The sequence below is a fragment of the Rhipicephalus sanguineus genome, chromosome 7 (genome assembly GCF_013339695.2).
Source record: "Rhipicephalus sanguineus isolate Rsan-2018 chromosome 7, BIME_Rsan_1.4, whole genome shotgun sequence".
In the NCBI taxonomy this organism is placed as follows: Eukaryota; Metazoa; Arthropoda; class Arachnida; order Ixodida; family Ixodidae; genus Rhipicephalus; species Rhipicephalus sanguineus.
Window position 1 is genome coordinate 22,720,780 of NC_051182.1, and position 21,891 is coordinate 22,742,670.

Here is a 21,891-nt window from a genome sequence, read left to right on the forward strand (position 1 = left end):
GTGAGCATCTCTTTCTGGCTTCCCTAAAAGAAATATTTTCTCTCACTTTCAATGAAATAATGTCTTTTTCTTTCTTCCACACAGCACAGGACCGTGAGTACGCTGGGTGGTCTTCACCGCAGTTCACACAGTGAGCTGCAGCCTCACATTTGTCTGACATGTGGTCTTTTGAGGCACACCTGGCACAAGTGGGTTGTCCTTTGCAGGTTAGAGAGCTATGGCCGTACCTTTGACAGTTAAAACATCTTCGTGGGTTTGGAATGTATGGACGGACTCTCAGTTTTGTGTAGCCTGTTTCTATGGTTTCTGGAAGCTCGCTCAATCCGAATGTTAGTATTAGGTGCTTGGTTACCTTCTCTTGGTTGTCCCTTCTTATTTTAATTCTTTGTACATTGACGACGTTTTGTTGCTTCCATCCTTCAAGAAGTTCAGTTTCGGAGATGTTCAACAGATCCTCATCTGAGACGACACCACGAACGGTGTTCATGGACCTATGTGGGGTGACTGTGACAGGGATACTTCCAAATGATGTGAGCTGAGAGAGGTTTTCATACTGTTTTCTGTCTTTGAGCTCAAGGAGCAGATCGCCACTAGCCATCTTAGATGCCTTGTAACCAGGTCCCAGTTTTTCAGTTAAGCTTCTTGCCACCAAAAAGGGTGAGATCGTTCTCGCTTTTTCGTCTGACTGCTCACTGTGAATAACGTGGTACTTCGGAAAGTGTTCATGTGTCTTTGAAAAGAGTTGGAGAGGTGCTTCGGTCCGTACCCTTTTCAGGGTACGATCGGATTTCGAAAAAGATGTGCCTAACATAGCATTCGCGTTATGTTTCGGCGGCGGTGCCAACCACCCACCACCGAGCCCAACAAGGGGACGCGACAGGAAATGTGCGAGGACAAGTCTGCCAGCGCCAGCTGTACACCACCGCTATAACCACATATGGTGAGCCAAGACTGGTCATCCACACAAGGTTAACCCTTGCCGCCATGAAAAATTTGAAGTAAACAGAAGATAGGAGAGGACAGGACAGATGAAAAGTGTGAGGAAAAGACGAAGATGAGGGGAGAGAGAGACAGGAAAAGGCGACTGCCGATTTCCCCTGGGTGGGTCAGCCCAGGGGTGCCGTCTACGTGAAGCCGGGGCCAAAGGGGTGTGTTGCCTCTGCGGGGGGCCTTAAAGGTCCAAACACCCGGCGTCGGCTCAACCCCCAGGATCCCCTTTTCCCCGGACACGGCAAAGCCACGCACGGCTAGGCGTGGGAGGGGGTCGAAACCCCCCCGTTAGCTCGGGTCCGTGGTGTCGCTACGCACCAAACGCCTGCTTGCGCAGACGCCCCTGCGGGGAGTTCATGAGACAAAGAATGTGAGCAATGGTTGCGGTAAGTAGCTGTAAAGGGGCCTTAAAATTCCTCGCGCTAAAGGCGGGTAAAACATATATATATATATATATTAAAATCATGGCAGTGACGTGAAATATGTGTAGTGGAATGAATGGCAAGTGGTCACAAGAATAAGACTATGAAGATATGACATCAGCACGAATGCCTCGTCAATGCCCTTGAGTCCAAGGGCCGCGAGGCAAGTGCTGTCTTTAACGTATTCACCGCAGCAGCGACCTCTGTTTAGAGGCCGTGCTACGGATCACCTTGATATATGACATGAAAACTCTGTACGTCGTTTAAAAAAGCAGACAGTGACTGATATGTAAAAAGCGGGTCCCTACCGATGAACATTGAAGGATGAAATGGAAATTGCTGTCGGTAGGGTAATAAAAAGTGCTTTTTTCTGATAGCATCGAGTTCCTTGCACTGAATGAGGACGTGAAGGACAGTGAGTGGCTGACCACATCTATCACACAAAGGTGGCTCACCACCGGACAGAAGGTGTGTGTGTGTACTGTATGTGTGACCGATCCTAAGTCTGCAGAGTGTAACTTCTGTGTGGCGTGATTTTGATACTGGCGGCCAGTTACCGAGATGCGGTTTGACAACGTGTAGCTTATTTCGTCTATGCATATCCCATGTGGTCTGCCAAAAGGCTCTGAGCTTTCTTTTCAGGAAGTGTTTTAGGTCTAGTGGGGGAATAGCTAAGGATGTATTGTGACTGTTTTCGTGGGCGGATGCTGCTAGCTGGTCCGCCAACACGTTGCCTTGAATCTCGCGGTGCCCTGGCACCCAGCACACTACGACATGTTGTTCGAGTGCGTATATCGTGCTTAAAAGAGAATACAGCGAGACAAAGACGGGGTTTTTGTGTCTTTTCAGAGTTTTTAAGGCTTTTACCACGCTTAGAGAATCTGTGTAAATTACTGCCTTTTGTAGTTTTAATTGTTGAATGTGTTTAACGGCCGCAAGTATCGCGTAAGCTTCTGCCGTGAAGATACTTGATTCAGGGTGTAGAATACCGGAATCCGTAAAGGATGGCCCGACGGCTGCGTAAGACACAGAAATATTGGACTTTGAGGCGTCTGTAAAGAATTCTGCACAAGTGTATTTGTGTTGTAGTTCAAGGAAGTATGTACGAATTTGTGCAATAGGCGCGTGTTTCGTTACTTCCATGAATGAAAGATCGCAGTCTATAAGCTGCCACCGCCACGGCGGTAGTTGTGCAGCGGGAGCCAATAGACAGTGTTCGGATAGTGGCACACCCGTTTCCTGAGCTAAGCCCCTTACACGAAGTGAGTAGGGCTGTCGCATCGAAGGACGGTGGTCGAAAAGGGCAGAACTAGATATATCATTAATTGTGCGGTGTGAGGGGTGTTCGTTGTCTGCGTTCACTTTGAGATAGTATAGAAACGACATGTAAGATCGCTGCAGGTGGAGCGACCACTCGTTCGATTCGACGTAGAGGCTTTCCACGGGGCTGGTGCGAAAAGCACCCGTAGAAATACGAATGCCCGAGTGGTGGACAGGGTCAAGCATCTTCAACGCGCTTGCTGTCGCAGACTGATATATTATCGCCCCATAATCTAGGCGCGTGCGTATGAGGCTTTTATAGAGATTCATCAGACACTTCTTGTCACAACCCCACGTAGTGCGTGACAGTACCTTTAGAATGTTCATGGTCTTTATGCACTTGTTCTTTATATACTTTATGTGTGATATGAAGCTTAGTTTCGTGTCTAGAATTACGCCGAGGAATTTATGCTCCGTTTTCACAGGTAGCCGCTGACCATGCAGATCAATGTCTGGATCGGGATGTAGGCCTCTCTTTCTTGAGAATAATACGCAAGTACTTTTTTGCGGGTTAAGGCTGAACCCGTTCTCGTCTGCCCATTTGGTTACCTTGTTTAAACCAAGTTGCACCTGCCGCTCGCACATTGAAAGGTTGCAAGATTTATAACCGATCTGCACGTCGTCAACATATGTGCAATAAAACATATTCCGTGGAATACACAGACGTAGGGAATTCATTTTTATAATAAAAAGTGTGCAACTCAGAACACCACCTTGCGGTACTCCAGTTTCCTGGACAAATATTCGGGACAGGACATTACCCACTCGAACACGGAACGTGCGATTGGACAAATAGCTTTCGATTATGGTCAACATCTTTCCTCGGACACCTAAGTGGGATAGGTCTCTTAATATTCCAAATCGCCATGTGGTGTCGTAGGCCTTTTCCATATCGAGGAACACCGAAAGGAAGAATTGCTTGTGAACAAAAGCGTCGCGAATTTGTGCCTCGATACGGATAAGATGGTCAGAGGTAGATCTACCCTCTCGAAAACCGCACTGGTATGGGTCAAGTGAGTTGCTGGCTTCGAGGAAATGTAGAAGCCGCCGATTTATCATTTTTTCAAAAACCTTGCACAGACAACTTGTTAGGGCTATTGGCCTGTAACTGGATACTGAGGATGGGTCCTTACCCTGCTTCAGAATCAGAATTATGATGGCTTCTTTCCAGGCCGAGGGGATCTCGCCGGAAAACCAAACAGCATTGTACAGGGAAAGGAGCGTTTTTTGGGTTTCAGAAGGCAGGTGTTTCAACATTTCATATACAACACGGTCGGAACCTGGGGCGGATTTATTGCATGAGTTCAGCGATGCCTGTAGCTCAGCTAGGCCGAAAGGTTCATTGTATGCTTCCTCGTGTTTTGTGGATTTGCGCTCTAGTTTCTGTTGTTCGATTTTTGCTTTGTGTCGTTGGAAACCTTCCGTGTAGTGTGACGAGCTCGACACCTGTTCGAAGTGTGCACCTAGGAAGTTCGCCTGATCTTCCAAGCTGTCACCTTGTGTGTTTACTAGGGGAAGTGAATGCGCTTGTCGGCCTGCTACCCTACTAACCATGTTCCAGACTTTAGCCTCCTGTGTATATGAGTTAATTCCCGATAAAAATTTCTGCCAACTTTGTCTTCTTGCCTGTCGGCGAGTTCTCCTGCCTTGTGACTTTATGTTTTTAAAACTGTCCAGATTCTCGGCTGTCGGCGAGTCCCGAAGCAGCCTCCATGCTTTATTTTGTTTTTTGCGCGCGTTTCGACACTCAGTGTTCCACCATGGCACACGTCGTTTGCCCGGCAGTCCAGCTGTTTGTGGGATACACTTCATTGCGGCATCAATCAAAAAAGCTGTAAAGCAGTCTACAGCTTCATCTATGCTTAAAGCACGCGTGTTGGTCCAACTTAAGAGAGCCATTTTACGAAACTGTTCCCAATCGGCTTTGTCAATTTGCCATTTGGGAACCTGTGGAGGACATTCATTAACTATTGGGGTGCTCAGAACTATAGGAAAATGGTCACTTCCATAGGAATTATTAATGACTTTCCATGTTAGAAGGGGCATAAGTGATGGAGATGTGATGCTGAGGTCTATGGACGAGTAGGTATTGTTCGCAAGGCTATAGTATGTTGGCTCTTTTTTATTCGAGAGACACGTGCCGGAAGAGAAAGGGAACTGTTCAATTAGACGACCTCGCGCATCGCAGCGGGAGTCACCCCATAGACAGCTATGCGCATTAAACTCCCCAAGTACAAGGTAAGGTTCAGGGAGCTCATCTACTAAAGACTGAAATTCATGTTTTTGCAGTTGGTAATGTGGAGGTATATAGAGAGAGCAAATGGTGACGATCTTGTTCAAAAGAACCGCTCGAACAGCCACTGCCTCAAGGGAAGTTCGATGTGGTAAATGTGTGCATGCTACTCCTTGATTAACTATAATGGCTACACCCCACAGCACCTTTGGTGTATGTTTGTGTAAGAGTTCTTGGACATCGTCGAGATTTCTAAGCAGTCCTCTGACGTTCCATTGTATAATTCGTGCTTCCATATTGGATGTCAGGTAGTGCTGTGTGTACGAGAAGGAAGTGAGTGTTGTTTAGGTCGAGATTTAGAGCTCAAGTAGCAGTGCCGTCGTCGGGCCCCATTATCGGCTTTTTGGTTTTCTTAGCGCGCTCCAGGGAGCTACGCCGCTCTTTCGGTACCAGAGGCACCGGAGTTGTGTCCATTGCCTCGTTTGAGGCACTGGACGCCCGCGTATGCGAGCTGCTGGCTTGTTTGTCCGACCTCGCCTGGCGAGCCGTGGTCGTGAGACCCGAAGACCCTGGAGTCGCCGGGATCTCTGGCTTGGCAGGTGGTGACTTCGCCTGGAGTGACGAAGTCTTGGACGCCACCGAGCCGGAGAGCGATGTGCTCTCCTTGGCCTCTAGGGTGCCGGAGCTTGTAGTGGCCACCGGTGTGGTCAGATTCAGAGTAGGCGGGGCAGCCTTCGCTGCTCCTACCACGGGGGCGGGTGGCGTTTGCCTCAGCACGTTGCGAGTGGTCCGGGCAACCCCGATAAGCCGTTGTGGTGCTGCCCCCCGTCGCACTACTTCGGCAAAAGATGTTCTTGCTGGAAATGATGATGAAACTCGCTGTCGCGCTTCGCGGAGCGTTATGTTTTCTTTTACTTTTATCGTGAGTATTTCTTTCTCTTTCTTCCAGGCCGGGCAGGCCCTGGAGTACGCAGGGTGATCACCTTCACAGTTCGCGCAGTGAGTCCCATCGCCAGCGCAGTCATCAACAGAATGACCCGTCGTTCCGCATTTTGCACAGGTGAGCTGCCCTCGGCAGCTTTGAGACGCGTGACCAAATCTTTGACATTTAAAGCATCGCCGTGGGTTTGGTATGAAAGGTCGTACAGCAATCTTGACGTAGCCGGTTTCAATGTTTTCGGGTAGTGTGCTGGAGGCAAAAGTAAGTATCAAATGCTTGGTCAGTATTTCGGTGTTGTCGCGCCTTATCTTGATCCTTTGGACATGAGTGACATTTGAATCTTTCTATCCATCTAGTAGTTCTTCCTCGCTGAGGCCAATGAGGTCCTCATCGGACACTACACCTTTGACAGTGTTCATGGTCCTGTGCGCACTCACAGAGACGAGGATGTTTCCAAACGCGACTAGATGTGACAAGTTAAGGTACTGTTCCTTGTCTTTTAATTCGAGGAGTAGGTCCCCGCTTGCCATCCTTGTGGCCTTATAACCCGTTCCTGTGGTATCTTTCAAGCACTTAGCAACAAGAAAAGGTGAAATGGCTCTAGCTTTTTCAGATGATTGTTCACAGTGAACCACGTGGTATTTCGGAAAAGTGTCGTTGTTTTGGGGCCAAAAGAATTGAGATACATCGGTGCGTACCCTTTTTGGGGCACGATCGGTGGAAGAGGGGTTCGAGGGTCCCATGGAAAAAGTCGCTTGTTCGGCAATGGCGCCTACCACCCACCACGGAGCACAACAGGGGGACGTGGCAGAACATGTGAAAAGTCTGCGCAGCGCCAGCAGTACGCCGTCACTATAACCTAATATGGTCTACCCAAGGTTGGGAGCCACACATGGTTAACCCTTGCCGCCAGGAAAAATCGGAAGTAACGAGAAGGGAGAAGTAGACAGGAAAGTTTAAAAGTGAGAAAGAAAGACGAAGATGAGGCGAGAGAGAGAGAGAGACAGGAAAAGGCGACTGCCGGTTTCCCCTGGGTGGGTCAGACCAGGGGTGCCGTCTACGTGAAGCCGGGGCCAAAGGGGTGTGTTGCCTCTGTCGGGTGCCTTAAAGGTCCAATCACCCGGCGTCGGCTCAACCCCCAGGATCCCCTTTTCCCCGGACACGGCAATGCCACGCACGGCTAGGCGTGGGAGGGGGTCGAAACCCCCCCCGTTAGCTCGGGTCCGTGGTGTCGCTACACAACAAACGCCTGCTTGCGCAGACGCCCCTGCGGGGAGCTCGCAACGGAGGATGGGTCCTTGTCCTGTTTTAGAATAGGAATAATGATGGCTTCTTTCCAGGCAGAGGGGATCTCGCCGGAAAACCAAACCGCATTATACAGGGAAAGGAGGGCTTTTTGCGTTTCAGATGGAAGGTGTTTCAACATTTCATACACAACACGGTCAGAGCCTGGGGCAGAATAATTGCAGCAATTAAGCGATGCTTGTAGCTCAGCCATGCAGAAAGGTTCATTGTACGCTTCGTGTTTTCTGGACTTGCGATCTAATTTCTGTCTTTCGATTCTTGTTTTGTATCGCTGGAAAGCTTCAGTATAGTGCGACGAGCTGGACACCTCTTCGAAATGTTCGCCGAGGAAGTTTGCCTGGTCTTCCAAGCTGTCGCCTTGTGTGTTAACTAAAGGAAGTGAATGTGCTTGTCGACCTGCAACCCTACCGACCATGTTCCAGACTTTAACCTCCTGTATATATGTACTGATGCCCGATAAAAACCTCTGCCAACTTTCCTTTCTTGCTTGTCGGCGCGTTCTCCTGCCTTGACACTTTGTTTTTAAAATGGTCAAGATTCTCGGCTGTTGGAGAGTCTCGAAGCACCCTCCATGCTTTGTTTTGTTTTTTGCGCGCATTTGACAATCATTGTTCCACCACGGCGCACGTCTTTTGCCGGGCAGTCCAGTTGTTTGTGGGATGCACTTAATCTACTGCTGCATCTGTACTTAAACCACACATATCTGTCCAACTTAAGCAGGCAACTTTACGGAACTCTTCCCAATCGGCGTTGTCAATGTTCCATTTGGGAACTTGTGGAGGAGATTCATTAATTGTTGGTGCACTCAGAACTATTGGAAAGTGGTCACTTCCGTAAGGATTAATATTACGTTCCAATTGAGTAAGGGTAGAAGCGATGGGGATATAATGCTGAGATCTATGGAGGAATGGGTATTGTTAGCCAGGTTATAATATGTTGGCTCTTTCTGATTCAACAGACACGCACCGGAAGAGAAAAGGAACTGTTCAATCAGACGACCTCGCGCATCACAGCGAGAATCGCCCCACAGACTACTATGTGTATTCAGGTCCCCAAGGACCAGATAAGGTTCTGGTAGCTCATCTATTAAGGACTGGAATTGATGTTTTTGCAGGTGGTAGTGTGGGGGTATGTAAAGAGAACAAATGGTGACGAGTTTGTTCAGAAGAACCGCTCGAACAGCCACTGCCTCAAGGGACGTTTGGAGAGGTAAGTGTGTACATGCTATTCCTTGACTAACTACAACGGCTACACCACCGGATGACGCCATGGAATCATCCCGGTCCTTACGGAAAATGATGTAACTGCGTAGAAAGTTCGTGTGTTTGGATTTTAAGTGTGTTTCTTGTACACACAGCACTTTTGGTGAATGTTTGTGTAAAAATTCTTGGATGTCGTCGAGGTTTCTGAGCAGTCCTCTGACGTTCCATTGTATAATTTGTGTTTCCATTATGGAGGTAGTGTAGTGCTGTGTGTACGAAAAGGAAGTTAGTTAATTCAGTTTTTTTGGCGCAAAAGCAGCTACGGCTATGCTGCGCCATTCACTAGGTGTTTTGAAGTTTGAACGTTGAAATTGTTGCAGTTTTAAACATTGATGCACACATTAATGGACATTAAAGCAGTTTTAAAGCTTATTTAGAAAGCCACATTCTTTTAGGAAGTTTAGCACAGAGCCCAAGGGTACGAGTGGATCATCTCCAAGAAGCAGAGTAGGGTGGATAGGCGTACGATATTTGTATAGTTGGTCGAAATATTTTCGTCTCTGCGTATCGTAATGGGGACATGTGATCAGTATGCGCATTACTGTTAAAGTTTCTTGACATTTTTCACATGTTGGCTGTTCGTCGTTTGTGAGCAGGAAGTTGTGGGTCAGGTGTGTGTGCCCAATACGGAGTCGGGTTAGTATAACTTCAACAAACCGTTCTTGGTGACGACAGGTCTTCCATTCTCCGAGTATGGGCTTTACTACATAGAGCTTATTGTTCGTATACGAGTTCCAGTGCTGCTGCCAATTAGTTACCAGTGCTTGACGAATTTTTCTATTGCTGTCTTTCAGGGGAATTTTTATTTTTGTAAGGGCTTTGTGTGCTGCTAAGGAAGCGTATTTATCTGCATTTTCGTTGCCAGGTATCCCTACATGGCTTGGGACCCAGCAGAAACGAATAGAAACGGCTTGGCTACTCCGAACGACCATATTTAAAATGTCGCCAACTAAAGGTTCACATTCAGATTTCATATGTAGAGCTTTTAGTACACTTAACGAGTCCGTGTATATTATCGCCTTCTTATGTTCCCCAGTTATGATATATCGAACTGCTTCATACAAGGCATAAGCCTCAGCTGTGAAAATGGATATGCACTGAGGAAGTCTAACGCTGACAGCACATTCCCCTGTTACAATCCCAATACCCACATGATTTTCCGTTTTCGAGCCGTCTGTGTAGTATTCGGTGCAGTCTCTATATTTATGCTGGAGTGCACTGAATTCCTGAATGATGTGTTCTGGTGGGGTGTCTTTTTTATTTAGGTGCGTTAGGGAGAAGTCGCAAAGTAGTGTTAGGTCAAACCATGGGGGAAGTATTGGCGGTTTGTTTGCTACATTGAGCGCTTCTTCTGATATGCCATATGAGCGGCAGTATTCTTCAAACCTTAAAATAAGTGGCTTGATTAAGTGTGGTCTGTTTAGGTAGTGTAAGCGTGAGTCGCATTTTGTGACAATGTCGTGATTTATGTGTTCAGGTAACGACTTGATTCTCAAAACGTAAGACAGGGTTAGTGACACTCTTCGGTGACATAGAGGAGGCTCGTTACAATCTACATGTAAACTCTGCACAGGGGATGCTCTATAGGCACCACTGGACAGTCGTAGGCCGAGATTCTGTACAGGGTCAAGACGCTGAATGTACGACTCCCGTGCTGAGCCGTAGACAACACAACCATAGTCTAAAATACTGCGCACAATAGAACGGTAGATGCGTAGCATGCACAGTCGGTCGGAGCCCCATTGTTTGTGGGATAACACTTTAAGAAGGTTGAGTGCTTTGTTTGCCTTTACTTTTAGTGCGTTTATGTGGGCTAAGAAGTTGAGTTTTTGGTCGAATGTAACTCCTAGGAACTTATGGTCTTGTCTTACTGCTATGGGGACATTGTTTAATCGTAGAGTTGGGTCCGGGCATAATCCTCTCTTCTCCTTAAATAAAACAACAGTAGTTTTTTGTGTGGAAAAGCGAAAACCGTTTTTGTCAGCCCAATTCGCCAGTTTATTTATAGTGATTTGGAGTTGCCGTTCACAAGTTGAAAGGTTCGAGGCTCGACAGGCAATTTGGAGATCGTCCACGTAGACAGAGTGCATGACTGTGAGGGGGATGACCTTGTTAATGGAGTTCATTTTGACTATGAAAAGGGTAGTGCTCAGAATGCAACCTTGTGGTACGCCATTTTCTTGGACAAATGTTCGTGAAAGTGCTGTGCCGAGACGTACTTGAAATGTTCGATTCGAGAGAAAATCACATAGGCATTTTAGCATTCTTCCACGGATTCCCAAGTCTGCAAGGTCTCTTAGAATACCATATCGCCACGTCGTGTCATATGCTTTCTCTAAGTCGAAAAAAACTGCGAGACAGTATTGCTTGCGTAAAAACGCTTCTCGTATTTCGTGCTCCAGTCTGACGAGATGGTCAGTGGTGGAGCAGCCCTTTTAAGTGCGAATGCACTTTATAAGCGACCCTGTGTCCGCCGTCCCATAGCAACGGCGCGAGCAGAGGAGAGGAGCGTCTGTAGCAACGGCGCAGCGACGTCACGCCCCACGTGACTGCGCGCGCTCCGCCCTCCGCTCCGTGGCTGCGCGCGCCCCGCGCATTGCCTGTGGTGATGCAGGCCGGCGGCGAGACGCTGAACGAAAGCGTGCGAAGCGAGCCGAGCACCCCGAAGCCGATCTGGCGCGGGGACGCGCGATGCGCGAGCGAGCACGGGCCCTCGAATTCGATTGGCCGGACGCGCGCTTCAAGCGAGACTTCCTGGACCGCAGCTTCGGATATAGCTGCGCGGTGTGCGATCGACTGTGGTTCGACAACAACCTGAGCCCCATCTCGGGCGTGCGCAACGCCGCCAACAAGTTGAACGCGTTGCGGGTTCTTTGGAACGAGTTCGGAAGACAGATCATCATCATCAGTGAAAGTGCTTTGCACTTAAAAACGGCCAGACCTCCGTGGGTCGGCTGGCGCGTGCTCTCTCGCTGCCGTCTCCTTCGCTCGGCTCTGCAGTTTAGTCGTGCGCGCCGCCTCATAGCATCAGCCCGTGCTTCGCACTTCCTCATACTCCCCTTCGGGGAAATGCGGGTTTTTTTTGTATCCGCATTGGTGGGAGTCTATTAGGTGTCTTGATTCAAGAATGAAGGTGAGTCTTATGTTTATAATGCTCTCGTACGTTTTTGCAAGACAACTTGTTAATGCAATGGGCCTGTAGCTACTAGGACATGTTGGGGGTTTACCAGACTTTAGAAAAGGTATGACTATTGCATTTTTCCAATCTTGAGGCATTATGCCGGATTCCCATATTTTGTTGAAGAATTGGAGAAGTGCCACCGCCGATGCTTGGGAATGATGATGATGATTGGGGTTTTGTGGCGCAAGGGCCATGAGTGGCCAAAGAGCGCCATGTCTATTATGTGGTGTTAGCGATGACCAATGATTACGATGACCGGGTGTATTGTGGCTGTATAGAGGCCTAAAATCACGTGCTTTAAAGAAGCGTAAAAGATGTGTATACAGTATAAAATTATGGCAGTGATAAGTGGTGTGATCTATGGGTGTAGGATAAATGACGAGTGAGCATGGTATTTACAAGTGAGAGGCGGGATAACTGCACGAATGCCTCCTCAAGGCCTTTGAGCCCAAAGGCCGGGAGGCAGGTGCTTCCTTTGATAGAGTTACCGCAGCAACAGCCTCAGTCATGAGACCGCGCTACGGGCGCCTGGAAAAATAACGTTGAAATTATGTACATCTTTTAGATACTCAAAGAGGGACTGATATTTAAAAAGTGGTTCTCTGCCAATGAACATACCGGGATGAAGTGGGAACTGCAGGTGTATTGATGAAAAATGCTTTTTTCTGAGAGCGTCTATTGTTGTTGTTGTTGAGTTGAGTTTTATGGCGCAAGAGCGACTAAGGCTATGCTGCGCCAGACACATGGTGGGGAGAGAACAAAAACACTATAGTGAACAACACTATGGCCCTGACTATGAAATGTGTGCTAGGCGGTGACACATGGGATATAATGAATGGTGTAGTCTGGCTGTAGAGAGGCCTACGAGAGCTAGTTGCGTAAGAGCGTAAGATGTATATATATATATATATATATATATATATATATATATATATATATATATATATATATATACTCTAAAATTGTGAACTTGATGCGTGGGGTGGTCAATGTGTATGGTTGCTGCGCGTGACTATCTTGTTAAAACCGTGAAGGAGTTCACCTAGCACTACTGCCCTGCCAGCGCCCTTATACCCAAGGGCCGGGAGGCAAGTGCCTTAGTTTAAATTCCTGCTGCAGCAAGGGTCTCTCCGGAGAGGCCGTGCTACAGTTCGCATGAGTTTTGCTGGTCTGGTAGAGGTGGCATAGTTTGTCGTAATTAAAGTTTATTTAGCAATTTTGCTTCATCTAAAAAGCTGAATACATTAGCCAGGGGTATTAACGGGTCATCTCCTAAGATTAACATTGGATGAAATGGAATTTTCAACATATAAAAGATTTGAAAATGTTTTTGTCTTAACGGTTCCATATGTGGGCATGCTATTAAAATGTGTACAACTGTTAGTTGCTCATTGCATTTATCACATGCTGCTGGTTCGTTATCTGCCAGTAGATAATTATGTGTGACGTGTGTATGGCCTATTCGAAGTCGGCACAGTACTACTTCGATAAAACGCTCTTGATGAAAGCAAGTCTTCCACTCATCAAGGACAGGTTTTATTAGGCGAAGTTTGTAGTTTTGTTGCGATTTCCATTCTTGCTGCCAATGAGAGGTGATGGCCCGGCGAACTGCTTTAATTCCATCCCTAACTGGTACATTGATTTTTGAAACACGTAGCTCTTTTGCCGTTGCTGCGAGTTGGTCCGCCCTTTCATTGCCTGGGATCCCAACGTGACTCGGGACCCAACAGAAGTGTATGGTATGGTCGTCGGTGAGATGAGATAACATGTTTAAAATATCACCAATAAAGGGCTCATACTGAGATATTGAATTTAAGGCTCTGAGAGCACTTGAAGAGTCTGTAAAAATGACTGCTTTCTTGTGTTTTGAGCTTATGATATTTGAGAGCGTCTAGCTCTGTGCATTGCAGTAGGGTGTGGAGTACAGTTAGTGGCTCGCCACAGTGATCACACAGAGGTGGGTCGCCTCCAGACAAAAGATATGAATGTGTACTATGTATGTGGCCTATCCTCAGTCTGCAAAGTGTAACTTCTGTGTAGCGTAACTTCGATACCGGCGGCCAATTACCCAGGTGCGGTTTGACAACGTGTAGCTTATTTCTTGTCTGCGTATCCCATGTGCTCTGCCAAAAGGCCCTGATCTTTCTTTTGAGGAAGGGTTTTAAATCTAGTGGGGTAATAGCTACGAGTGTATTGGGACTGTTTTCGTGGGCGGATGCTGCTAGCTGATCCGCCAACACATTGCCTTGTATCTCGCGGTGCCCTGGCATCCAGCACATTACGACATGTTGTTTGTGAGAGTAGATCGTGCATAAAAGAGAGTATAGCGAGACAAGGACAGGGTTTTGTGTTTTTTCAGAGTTTTTAAAGCTTTCACCACGCTTAGGGAATCCGTGTAAATAACTGCCTTTTGTAGTTTTGATTGTTTTATGTGCTTAACAGCCGCAAGTATCGCGTAAGCTTCCGCTGTGAAGATACTTGAGTTTGGGTGCAAAATACCGGAATCGGAAAAGGATGGACCAACCGCTGCGTACGACACAGAAGTATTGGACTTTGAGGCGTCTGTAAAGAATTCAGGACAAGCGTACTTGTGCTGGAGTTCGAGGAAGTGTGTACGGATATGTGCAAGTGGCGCGTGCTTGGTAACTTCCACGAAAGAAACATCACAATCTATAAGCTGCCACTGCCACGGCGGGAGATGTGGAGCGGGAGCCATTAGAGAGTGTTCGAGAAGTGGCACACCCGTTTCTACAGCTAGGCCCCTCACGCGAAGCGAGTAGGGCTCTGTCATCGAAGGACGGTTGTCGAAAAGGGCAGAGCTGGACAAATCATTGATTGTGGAGTGTGAGGGGTGTTCCTTGTTGGCGTTTACCTTCAGAAAATATACAAATGATAAGTAGGATCTCTGTAGGTGGAGCGACCACTCGTTCGATTCGGCGTAGAGGCTTTCTACAGGGCTAGTTCGAAAGGCGCCCGTAGATAGTCGAATGCCTAGATGGTGGACAGGGTCAAGCATCTTTAGGGCGCTTGGCGTCGCAGATTGATAGATTATTGCCCCGTAGTCTAGGCGAGTGCGTATGAGGCTTTTATACAAGTTCATCAGACATTTTTTGTCACTGCCCCATGTAGTGTGTGACAACACTTTTAGAACATTCATTGTTTTTATGCATTTGTTTTTAAATGCTTAATGTGTGATACGAACGTCAGCTTACTATCCAGGATAAGGCCTAAGAATTTGTGCTCCGTCTTCACGGAGAGGTGTTGACCATGCAGCTCAATGTCTGGGTCAGGATGAAGGCCTCTCTTTCGAGAGAACAGGACACAGGTGCTTTTTTGAGGATTAAGACTAAAACCATTCTCATCTGCCCATTTGGAGATCTTGTTCAGCCCTAGTTGGACCTGCCGCTCACACATGGAAAGGTTGCAAGATTTAAAACCGACCTGTACATCGTCGACATATGTGCAATAAAACATATTTCGTGGTATGCAAAGACGCAAGGAATTCATTTTGATAATAAAGAGTGTACAGCTGAGTACACCACCCTGTGGCACTCGTTTCTTGAAGGAATGGTCTGGACAGAACATTTCCTACTCGGACACGGAACGTACGATCCGACAGGTAGCTCTCTATTATATCTAGCATTCTACCACGTACACCAAGGTGGGACAGGTCTCTTAATATTCCAAAGCGCCATGTCGTGTCGTAAGCCTTTTCCATATCGAGGAACACAGAAAGAAAGAACTGCTTGTGGACGAATGCGTCACGGATTTGTGCCTCGATACGTAAAGGGTGGTCAGTGGTGGATCTACCCTCGCGAAATCCGCACTGGTGCGGGTCAAGTAGATTGTTCGTTTCCAGGAAATGTATAAGTCGGCGGTTTATCATCTTTTCGAAAAGTTTACACAGGCAGCTTGTTAGTGCGATGGGCCTGTAGCTCGTAACGGAGGATGGATCCTTGCCCTGTTTTAGAATAGGAATGACAATGGCCTCTTTCCAAGATAAGGGGATTTCGCCGGAAGACCAGACAGCATTGTACAGGAAAAGTAAGGTTTTTTGCGTTTCGGCAGGTAGGCTTTTCAACATGTCATATACCACACGGTCAGAACCTGGGGCGGAATTACTGCAGCTGTTAAGCGATACCTGGAGCTCAGCTAAGCTGAAGGGTTGGTTGTATGCCTCGTGTTTTGTGCATTTCCGCTCTAGTTTTTGTTTCTCTATTCTTGTTTTGTACCGTTGGAAGACTTCAGAGTAATGCGCGGAACTAGACACTTGTTCGAAGTGTGCGCCGAGGAAGTTTGCCTGGTCTTCCAAGGTGTCGCCTTGTGTGTTTACTAAAGGAAGTGAATGTACTTGCCGCCCTGCTACCCTACTAACCATATTCCAGACCTTAGCCTCCTGTGTATACGAATTGATCCCCATTAAAAACTTCTCCCAACTTTCTCTTCTTGCCTGTCGGCGCGTTCTCCTGCCTTGAGATTTTATGTTTTTAAAACTGTCTAGGTTCTCGGCTGTCGGAGAGTCCCGAAGCAACCTCCATGCTTTGTTTTGTTTTTTGCGCGCCTTCCGGCATTCTTTGTTCCACCATGGGACCCGTCGTTTGCCAGACAGTCCACTTGTTTGTGGGATACATTTGGTGGCAGCATTAATCATAAAAGCTGTAAAGTAGTCTACAGCTGCACTTATGCTTAAATCACACATGTCTGTCCAACTTAAGAGAGCCGTCTTACGAAACTGTTCCCAATCGGCTTTGTCAATGTGCCATTTGGGAACCTGTGGGGGACATTCATTTACTATTTGTGTGCTCAGAACTATAGGAAAGTGATCACTTCCGTAGGGGTTATTAATGACCTTCCATTGAAGTAAGGGTAGAAGTGATGGAGATATAATGCTGAGGTCTATAGACGAGTAGGTACCGTTAGCGAGGTTATAGTATGTTGCCTCTTTCTGATTCAACAGACAAGCACCCGAAGAGAAAAGGAATTGTTCAATTAGCCGACCTCGCGCATCGCAGCGAGAGTCACCCCATAGAGTGCTATGTGCGTTGAGGTCCCCAAGAATCAGATAAGGTTCTGGTAGCTCATCTATTAAGGACTGGAATTCATGTTTTTGCAGGTGGTAGTGTGGAGGTATGTAAAGAGAGCAAATGGTGACGAGTTTGTTCAAAAGAACCACTCGAACAGCCACTGCCTCCAGGGACGTTTGTAGTGGTAAATGTGTACATGCTACTGATTGGTTGACTATAATGGCTACACCACCGGATGATACCATGGCATCATCTCGGTCCTTTCGAAAAATGAGGTAGTTGCGTAGAAAGTTTTTGTGTTGTGGTTTTAAATGTGTCTCTTGTACACACAGCACTTTTGGATTGAGTTCGTGAAGGAGTTCTTGAATGTCATCGAGGTTTCGCAGAAGGCCTCGGATGTTCCACTGTAATATTTCTGTGTGCATATTAATGATAAAAAGGTGCTGTGTGTACAGTAAGGAAGTGTGGAGTGTTCAAATGAAATACTTTGTTTCAGGAGGCAGGACGGTCGTCCGGCCCCGTTATTGGCTTTTTTGTTTTCTTGGCGCGGTCCAGAGAACTGCGCCGGTGTTTCGGCACCAGGGGTGCCGATGCCGTGTCCATTGCCTCCTCGGAGGCACTGGATGCCCGCACGGTCGGGCTAGTGGCTCGAGTTTCGGGCCTCGTCTGGCGTGACGAGGCCTTGAGACCCGACGGCCCTGGAGTCGCCGGTCCCTGTTCGCTAGTTGGCGGAGTAGACTTGACTACTGCCGCCGTGGGGGCAGGCGCCACAGCCGACGGGTCGCTCTGCGCAGACCGAGGGAGTGGCGGGGGCCGATGCGTCGCGGCCCCCCGGCGCGCCGCATCAGCGTAGGGTGTGCTGTGAAAGGGTGAGCACCTTTTACGGGCCTCGCGGAAAGAAATGTTCTCTTTGTATTTCAATGTGATGATGTCCTTTCCTTTTTTCCAGCTTGGACATGAACGTGAGTATGCAGGATGGTTGCCGTTACAGTTGACGCAGTGTGGTGGCTCAGCACAGTTGTCGGAGGGGTGGCCTTGTACACCGCATTTAGGACAAGTTTGATGACCACGGCAGCTGAGTGATCCGTGGCCGAATCTCTGGCATTGGAAGCAACGTCTGGGGTTAGGAATGTATTGTCTGACATTTAATTTTATGTAGCCTGTTTCAATAGTTTGGGGAACAACACTGGTTGCAAATGTGAGAATCAGGTGTTTCGTTGGTATTTCTTTTCCTTCTCTTCTAATAACGATTCGTTTCACATCAGTTACGTTCTGGCTTTTCCATCCCTCTAGCAGTTCAGCTTCAGACAAGTCAAGGAGATCTACTTCAGAAACGACACCGCGTGAGGTGTTCATGGACCTATGGGGTGACGCTGTAATGGCTATGCTTCCAAGTGATGCGAGAGTGCTGAGTTTTTCATACTGTTGTTTCGCTGTGACTTCGAGAAGAAGGTCACCGCTCGCCATTTTGGTTACCTTGTAGCCCGGCCCTAAAGCTTCGGTCAAGGATTTTGCGACTGTGAATGGTGAAATAGTTCTTGCGAGTTTGTCAGGGTTCTGGCTGTGAAGGACATGAAACTTTGGAAATGTTTCTGCTGTTCGGGTCAAAGAATTGAGCACTTCATCGGTGCGTACCCTCTTGTGAGGGTAACGATCAAGGAGACGGGGGAATGGAGCTGTTTCCATTATAGTTGTGTAAGTTTCGGCAGCAGTGGCGGCCACCCACCATGGAGTCCAACATGGGGACGCTGCAGCACTTATGATCTAAGGCTGCAGACGCCAGCCGTACAATGCCGCTATAACCTAATATATTATGTCCAAGAGAGGACACATATACACGGTTAACCCGGGCCGCCTACGAAAATGGGGAAGTAACAGAAGAGATTAGAAGACAGGACAGCGAGGAAAGAGGATAGGAAAGCGAAAGATCAGAGAGGGGAATAGGAAAAGGCGACCGCCGATTTCCCCTGGGTGGGTCAGCCCAGGGGTGCCGTCTACGTGAAGCAGAGGCCAAAGGGGTGTGTTGCCTCTGCCGGGGGGCCTTAAAGGTCCAAGCACCTGGCGTCGGCTCAACCCCCAGGATCCCCTTTTCCCCGGACACGGCAAAGCCACGCACGGCGGGGCGTGGGAGGGGTCGAAACCCCCCGTTAGCTCGGGTCCGTGGTGTCGCTACGCACCAAACGCCTGCTTGCGCAGACGCCCCTGCGGGGCCGATGCTTGGGAAAGATGCGCCAGCATTGTGTAGTGTACCCGGTCAGGCCCTGTTGCTGTTTTTTTACCGGTGGAAAGTACCCTGTTTAATTCGTGTAGAGTGAGATCGTGATTATAGAATTCACTTGAGGTACTGAGAGTAGGCAGTCTCTGCTTCTCAGCAGATTCTTTGTACTTGAGGAATGCCGTTGTGTAATTCGCAGAGCACGAGATATTGTAAAAGTGTTCGCCTAATAGGTCGGCCTGGTCTTTTAGTGTTGTTTGTGTGTCTGCACTTGCAAGCAGTGGTATTGTGTACGATGAGTACTCTCCTCTAAATTTTCTCACCTGGTCCCAGATATGTTTTGAGGTGGCCGAACTATTAATTGATGATATGTATTTTTGCCATGAGCACTTTTCCGCTTGCCTACGAATAAATCGTGCTTTGGCTTTTGCCTGTTTATAGATCACGAGGTTGCTATACGTCGGGTACCTTCGTAAGTTTCCCCAGGCCTTGTTTTGCTGTTTTTTCGCTTCGGTACATTCTTTCGTCCACCAGGGATTTAATTTTTTTCGCACGATACCGGACGATTGTGGTATCGCCTTTTCTGCCGCTGTAATTAAAACTTCTATAAACCTTTCGTTCAATTCCTCTATAGAAAGTTCCGGTAAAAAGACATCTTCGAGCTTCGCGTTCTCAGTAAAAAGCGGCCAGTTCGCGAGTTGTAATTTCCACCGTCGTGGCTTGGTAGCTAGAGTTTCGTATGTTGGTAAGAGTTTGATGATGGCCGGTGGATGGTCACTGCCATATGATGTGTCGAGGACATTCCATTTAAGATCGTTAAAAAGGCTTGGTGAGCACAGAGCAAGATCTAAACAACTAAAAGTGCGTGAGGTTGGTGAAAAGTATGTAAAAGCACCCGAGTTTAAAAGACAGATATCACTTGACAAAACAAAATCTTCAACGACCTGCCCTCTTTGATCAGTTTTCTCACTACCCCAAAGAGTATAATGAGCGTTAAAATCTCCCACTAAAATAAATGGCTTTGGTAACTGTTCCATTAGGTTTTAAAGGTTCCTCGTGGTAAAATGGGTGTGGGGTGGGATATAGAGAGAACAAACGGTGATGGTTTTGTAAGATAAAATGGTGACGGCTACGGCCTCGAAAGACGTGTTTTGTTGGACATCTCGGGTAGGAGTGCCGCCCTGAACGGCAATAGCTACACCTCCCGAAAGTCGGCTACAGCCTTCGCGGTCCCTTCGGGAAACTGTAAACCCCTTAAGGACTTGTTTATGTTTTGCGCCTAGCTTAGTTTCTTGAAAACATAATGCTATTGGTGAGTACTTGTTTATGATGTCTTTTATGTCACCTAAATTATGCAGTAGCCCTCTGCAGTTCCAGTGAACGATGAAAACCATGATGGAGAAAAAAGAGCAAATATACAGTTGTAAAGTGTTCCGTTATTTAAAATGTATAGGTGACATATGTCGAGCAGTTGTATAGCATACAGGAGCGATAACCATTTGAGTTATCGCTTTTTGTTGAAGATAGTCGTGATGGGGACTTTGTCCTGCTTGGCGCGCTCCAGGGAGCGCTTGTCAGTCGGTGTCGATGACACCGAGGCTTTGTGGTCGATCTCCATCGCCCTCTCAGAGGCGCTGGACGATCGAGAATTCGGCGCTGAAACCCGGGTCTCAGGCCGTGGCATTCGATTGAGTTTAGGGGCCCTTGGAGACCGGAGTCTGCGGGCCCTTTGACGTGGATGGAGCAGCAGACGCTGCTTCCACCAAGGGGGCGCTTGGAGTCACCACGGGACCACTGCGTGTGGTCGAGGTGGGCTCCTGGGGCCTCTGTGGCGCTGCCCCCGCGTGCGCCACATCGGCATAACTCCTGCGGAAAAGGTAAGACAGGCGTTTTCGTGCTTCGTGGAAAGATATTTTTTCTTTGACGGTCAGAGCGATGACTTCCTTTTCTTTTTTCCATGATGGGCATGAGCGGGAATACGCTGGGTGATCACCCTTGCAGTTGACACAAAGTGGCGATGAAGTGCAGTTTTCGGTTTTGTGGTCGTTTTCGCTACATTTTGCACATGTTTCTTTTCCCCTGCACGAATGGGATGCATGTCCGAACCTTTGGCATTTAAAACACCGTCTGGGATTAGGAATGTAGGGCCTGACATTTATTTTGACGTACCCTGCCTCAAGAGAAGTGGGCAATTCACTAGTTCCAAAGGTCAGTATTACATGTTTTGTAGGGACTTCCTGATCGTTGCGCCGGATACCTATTTGCTGTACCTTTGTGACATTTTGGTCCTGGAAGCCTTCGAGGAGTTCTTCGTCGCTTAGACCCAAGAAATCTTCTTCGGATATTACTCCCCTGCTGGTGTTTAGGGATCTGTGTGCGGAAATTGTTATGGTTGTGTCACCAATACGGTCGAGTTCAGAGAGTTTCGGCACTTGGTCTTTGTCGGCAAGTTCGAGGAGTAGATCACCACTTGACATTTTAGAAGCTTTGTACGTGGGCCCGATCTTTTCCTTTAGGCACTTGGCCACCAAAAACGGGGATAGCTTTCTTACTGGAGTTCCTTCACTGTGAATGACGTAGTATTTGGGATATGATACAGTGGTCTGCGTTGAGAAATGATAAGTTGCCTCGGTGCGGCCTCTTTTACGAGACCGATCAAAGAGAGTGGATGCTTGAGACGCCATAAAAAGATGAATGTGTTCGGCAACAGCGCCGACCGCCCACCACGGAGCCCAACAAGGGGACGCGGCTGGACTTGTCAAACAAGCCTGCACGGCGCCAGCCGTACGCTGTCACTATAACCCAATATAACTATCCAAGGTTGGATACCTACACAAGGTTAACCCTTGCCGCCAGGAAATATGGGAGTAACTAGAAGGGAGGAGTAGACAGGAAAGATTTAAAGTGAGAGAGAAAGACGAAGATGAGGGGAGAGAGAGACAGGAAAAGGCGACTGCCGATTTCCCCTGGGTGGGTCAGCCCAGGGGTGCCGTCTACGT